The sequence below is a fragment of the Psammomys obesus genome, unplaced genomic scaffold, assembly GCF_907164565.1.
Source record: "Psammomys obesus unplaced genomic scaffold, mPsaObe1.curated_primary_1811, whole genome shotgun sequence".
Lineage (NCBI taxonomy): Eukaryota > Metazoa > Chordata > Mammalia > Rodentia > Muridae > Psammomys > Psammomys obesus.
In genome coordinates, this window is record NW_026596120.1 from 17371951 (window position 1) to 17378084 (window position 6134).

Sequence of the window (6134 nt, forward strand, 5' to 3'; positions counted from 1 at the left end):
TCGCCGGTGGAGGTAACCCACGAATGTGAGAGTCCAGTACAGAACGAGAACGCTGCCATTCTCTGTCCCCCCTGTGGTGTCTCACATTTGGGGGATTGGTGACACACACACACACACACACACACACACACACACACACGATGGCCAGGGGGCCTGACCATGTCCCATACTAGACTGTTTCAGCTTCATAAACAACCACTAGTGCAGACATTGCGAAAACTTTACTCGGGGAGACAAAATGTCTACTTCATCCAGATAGAGCACCAAAAACAAAAGGAACAATTCCACCAAGATCCAATCTGGCAAACCAATGAGTTCATTGGACTTACCTACAGAGCATGAATGACGCCAAAGCAGCCATCTGACAGAAAAGTATCACACCTAACATAAATGGCAACTTCCCCATAGATGGAGTCTCCCTGCCCCCACCTTCAGAAAACCTTCCATCCTTTACACATTGTGGCACTTTCCAAGACCACAAACCTCGTGCAATTAGAGCAGAACTGCACACAGTGGGCAAGAAGGTGCAAAACAGGGATGGCTGGGACCTTGGGTAAGGGCCCCGACCCTACTATGAAGGAATGTCAACAGGTGCCATCTTGCAGGGCACTGCCGAATAGTCACGCCTGCTTCTGACGAAGGTCGTAAAAGCTGAGGTGTTCAGAGGATGGTTAGTGGCCTACAGGAGGTGGGTTGGGCCGGGTGGAAGGGGAGAACCACGGCTTTTTGTTTCTGTAGAAATCATGTAAGTTGTGGCTTTCCACAGATTCAAGTCAACATGTCCCTAGTTCCTGTGGGAGTAATTAGCCCTACCCAGCCAGTGGGCGTGGGGAGTTGTTTTCCTCAGGGGAGTCCTGCTGTAAGCAGACCTCCAGGGTCCTTGCTACCTTGGTGACAAAGGGCATGCACAGTGGACCCCGGGGGGCCTGGACGTGCAGGCTAGTGATGCGCTTCCTTCCAAAGTCAAACACTTGCATTCCGTCTGAGCAGCACTCCCGGAACACGCCTTTCCTGTCCACTTCTACCCCCATCGTTCATCCCAAGGACCCCTGCCGATGGCACTAGCCCCTGGTGGTCTAGGACTCTGGACTCGGTCTCCCGTTTTCCTTTCCTGCCGTGAGTCGACTCCATCTTCTCCGAGTAGACGGGGCTTCTCCATAGAAAGCTCTTATCCGGCCTGTTTGCCTGGCAGAACCTCAGCGGGTCATTAGGAACTGACCGCTGCACTTCCTTCTCCGTGCTGCTCTAAGCCTTCTTCTCACCTGCACTTTCCAGAAATTCTACCACCAACCGGGGTGAAAAGCCCCTCAGGGAGACCTTTGACCTTCACTCCCAAATCACCCTATTTAGGCTGCCGACCTAATGAGAGCAGAGAGCACAAAGAGTTCGTATTCACGGAGGGGCTATTGGCAAGCTGTCTTCACTCAGGAAAATTCACTAAACTTGACTGTAAAACAGCTGTGGGGTATCTGGTAACATTTCCTCGTAGGTCCAGCTGCTGTCTCCAGGGACAGCATGGACTTGAAGACTCCTCAGGAGTTTTCCAGGCCCCTAAGCCTCCCTAGCTGAATGCTTCTTCCCACCTTGGTATGCAGGCAACACAGTGGCAGACATTTCTGGGCAAATCCAGATGGGAGAAGAGTCTACTTACGCCCCAAAGGGGAGTGGATGGATGGACACGCATGTGTTTGCTTCTTCAGCCTGGACACTGAGACACTTGCAAAAGATGAGAGGGAAGCCAGATGGTACATGCCTGTAATCCTGGGCCTTACAAGGTGGCGGGGAGGAAAACTAAAAGCCTGCCTGAGCTAAACAATGACTTTGCTGAAGTGATGGTTCAGCAGTCAAGAGCACTGGCTGGTCTTCCAGAACAGTGATCCTCAACCTATGGGTTGTGACCCCTTTACCCCCCAAAATAATACATAACGATTCATAACAGTATCAAAATTATAGTTATGAAGTAGCAACAAAATAATGTTATGGTTAAAGGTCACCCCAACATGAAGAACTGTACTAAAGGGTCACAGCGTGAGGAAGGCTGAGAACCCCTGCTCCACAGTGATCCAAGTTCAATTTCCAGTATCCACGTGATAGTTCAAAATAACCTATAATTTCATTTCCGGGGCATCCGGCACCCTCCTGTGGCCTCAGCAGACATCAGGCACATAGACCTGAGGTGCACTGGGCAAAACACCCAGCACATTACAAAAAAAAAAAAGTCTACGGAGGTTAAAGAAGGAGTTTCACCGGCAAGAAGACAGGGCTGTGAGGTGGCCCAGTCAGGAAACACCTTGCCACACTCGTGAGAGCCCGAGTTTGGATCCCCAGTTTGGATCCCCAGCGTGTAAAAGCCTGGACATGCGGTCTACTTGTAGACCCATAAATAAGAACCCACAGAAGTCTACGGCCAATCAGCCATGCTCTTCCGGGTGTGGTGGGAGATCCTGTCTCACAAACTAAGGCAGAGAATAATTAAGACACCTGACGTTAACCTCCAGCTTCCACACGCGTGCGCACACACACACGAATCAGTGGGCATGCAGTCCCCCCACCCCGCCACGTGCACACACGAATCCGTGCGTGTAAAGTTGCCGCCACCCTCACACCCAAAGAAAGAGGAAGAAAAGAGCAGGCGTAGATCAGAGGTGGATGGGGCTAAGAGAGGCTGGCTTGGCTGGGGAGGTGGCTCAGTGATTGAAATGCTCATCACAAAAGCACAAGGACCTTAGTTCAGACCTGTTGCAGCCCACAAAAACGCCAGGTGGGCGCAAAGGTGGAGACAGGGATCCCCTATTGTCGGGCTCTGGGTTTGACGGCTAACCCTGTCTCTGTAAGTGGGATGAAGAGTGTTTGAAGGTGTTTGCTTGGTTTGTTCTTTTCGAGACAGGATTTCTCTGTGTAGCCTCTGCTGTCCCGACTCGCTTTGTGGACCGACCAGGCTGGCCTCGAACTCACAAGAGGCTGCCTGTCTCTGCCTCTGCCTCTTAGAGCGCTGGGATCACAGCCGTGTACCATCATGCCCGGCCTGAAGGTGATTCTTAATACCAACGTCAGGCCTCCACATGAGCACGCATGTAACATGTATGCATACTCACATATGAGCACAACACAATGGAAAAAGAGGACCTGGAGAGATGGCTCAGCAGCTAAGAGCACATACTGCTCTTCCAGAGGACCCAAGTTTGGTTCCCTCACCCTTGGCAGTTGGTTCCGGGTCAGTTACTCCAGGCCCAGAGGATCCAATGCCTTCGTCCTCTCCAGACACCTGCACTCGTGTGCACATTTCCCATACAAACACACACCCACACAGATAATGAACAGGCACAGAAATAATTTTTCATTGAAAAAAACATTTAAAATGAGCCTTTAGCTGGGTGTTGGTGGCACATGCCTTTAGTCCCAGCACTTGGGAGGTCGAGGCAGGTAGATTCTCTATCTGTTGTTGAAAGAAGGCAGACAGAAAGAAAAGAAATGAAAAAAATGGGGAAAAAAACCTAACTCCAGCACTAGAAGATCCAATGCCCTCTTCTGGCCTTCTCAGGCACTGTATGAATATGATGCCTAGAAATACATTCAAGCAAACACACATATAAAAATAAACTTAAAACAATTAAAAATGGGGAAAACATGCAAAAGGAAAGGATGGCTGTGCTGTGGGTCCACTTAAATCCAACATAACTCAGTCGCCAGGTCCATGCAGCTGACAAAAACTTATTATAATCAAGATGCTGCCAGCTGATCAGGGCTGCAGAACAGACTCGGGAGCTCAACTACGACCCTGAAGGGACATTGCACAGCGTGTCTAAAGGATGAAACCATAGAGTAAGGGGGATCAGGGTGGGCTGTAGCATTGTCCAATCACTGTCCCCTCCTATTGAGTAGGGGAGTTTCTATCAGTCCGGATGGGAGTTGGCTCCTGGGCCTGGGAACATGACCTTAGCTGACCTGGCCAGCAAGATGGAGAAGTTGTCCTTGAGATGTCTGGACTCACAAACAACTGTCTCCTTACAAGTTGTCCCTGAGACATCTGGACTCGGACAACCGTCTCCTTACAAAAGAAGCTGTTCAGCTATTGGGAAGTTCCCAGCTCCTCTAGGGCCTGGGACCTTGAACTTAGTTTCTCCTTATGATTAAATGGAGTCTGAAAGGAAATGGTAGTACTTAGAATAAGTTGGGTTTTGTTGTTGTTGTTGTTGTTGTTTGCTTGTTCCCAACAGTTGAGGACAATCTGAGATGTTGGGATGGCACAGACACTTAGGACTGTTTCAGAGCGACTAGGAGAAATCATGCTTACCTACTAGACTCCCTAACCTACCCTTTCTGAGGCCATCTTGCCATTTGTCTTACCTCCCAAGGAGATGCAACTCCCCCGCCCCCACTCCTCCACTGGGTGGGATAAACAGAAACAGAACTGAAAGGGAAAAGGCTGTCCTGGCACCCCCCACAGACAAAGGGAATCAGACAAGGAGACCTTATCTGTCCTGCCCAGGTGTACGCCTGCCCCCCACCCACCCCACGCCTAAACAAACTCATTTGTATCCTTTAGTCTTCAGCTGGCCAAGTTCCTGGAAGAACAGGAAAAAGAAGAAAGCTACAAAGTGTAGAATTCACCGGATGTTTTCCCCATGTGTAACCTTTCCTGCTGCAGTGGGCAGATCTTTACTTGCATTATGAAGAGCAGTTTTAAAAAAAAAATCATCAGAAATGTTTGCTACTAGCATAACCTCACCGCCCCTGCATATTGCTCCCAAGAAGGCTAATTAAGCCCCACTGCTATTAGAGTTCTACACTTTCCAAGGCTTGTTATGACAAGAAAAAAATAATGAAGCTGTGGTTTCTACAAGTTGTAAACATCCAAGTCAAAACACGCCGCTCTCCTCGCCCCTCTGCTCTCCTCGCCCCTCTGCTCTCCCCGGGGCAGGCCTCTGGGCTGGCTCTGCCCGGCTCACTAATGGACACCACATTCATCCTCTTCCAGTGCCTGCTCTACTCCTCAGTGCCAGATAGCCCCATGAGGCTGTCCTTGAGGAGCTGTGTTTGTAGGAGAAAGACAGACATACAAATCGTTCCTAATAAACTACAGAAAATGCCCAGCCTGAGTCTCTGTTTTGAGTTCTCTTCCCAGAATCTCTATATAGTGCCCTTCACCTTCACCTTGGACGGTGGAGCGCAGGCCTCTGTGAGAAGTCATGCCCTCATGCTGTCTCCTGAGTACCTAGGTAAGCACCTGTAAGACAGCAGAGGTTCAGACAAGCCTCATTGTAGGGGAAGAGACAGTTTACTTGGCGGCCTCTCTGTCACCATTCCGCACGTGTTCAGGGGAGTCCTTCAAGAGGGTCCCTAACCCCATGCCTCCCCTACACTTTCCTCATACAAACCCACAGCATTCCTGAGAATTACCCTTTACTACGTGGGACCTTGCTCTGTAGGAAAAAGCCACTGTCTTCACTGCTTTCCATCCGTGTCCCGGTCAGGGTGGTCGGATTGCCCTGTCGTCTTTACTGAGTGCTTTGGAAGGTCCCAGGAGCTACCAGAAAAGCTTCTGTCTTCCAGGATAGAAAAACAGCATAAGGACAGAACTAAAGTCACTGAGAGAAAAACAAGAAAGATTATAAGACCTTCAAGGCAAAGACGCCCTGGTCTCTGCCAGGCTGGATCTGTTTCAGTCAGTTAAATTAGACTGATATCTTTGGAGTTCTGCTCTAGAAATACAAGAGAGAATCAAGACCGTTGAACCCATTATGTCTTCACTTCAGCTTGTGATCTCCAAGTCTAACCTTTGCCAGTCTGCTGCTCAAAACAGGCCTTGGACCCAAAGCACTTGGTCCCTAGCCCTCAGTGCTGGCCCACTGTCCTGACACCAGACAGTGCGGGCTGACCCCACACTCAGACAGCGGGGTTGTCTGAGGAGACGCTTCGCCGGCTGCCCCAGAACCTGGGCAGGGTAGGAGCAGGTACCAGTCGGGCAGCAACATCTGGGTTACCACTGCTATTTCTGTATTGCTAACCCTTCCAGCTGGGAGGCCTGGTGCGGGCATCAGCTTTCCGGGAAGGCAGTCTTTCTGACAAAGAGCTGACCGTGCAGACTGAGAATTCCAAGTGACTCCAGGCGAAGGACAGACTCCATCTGTTAT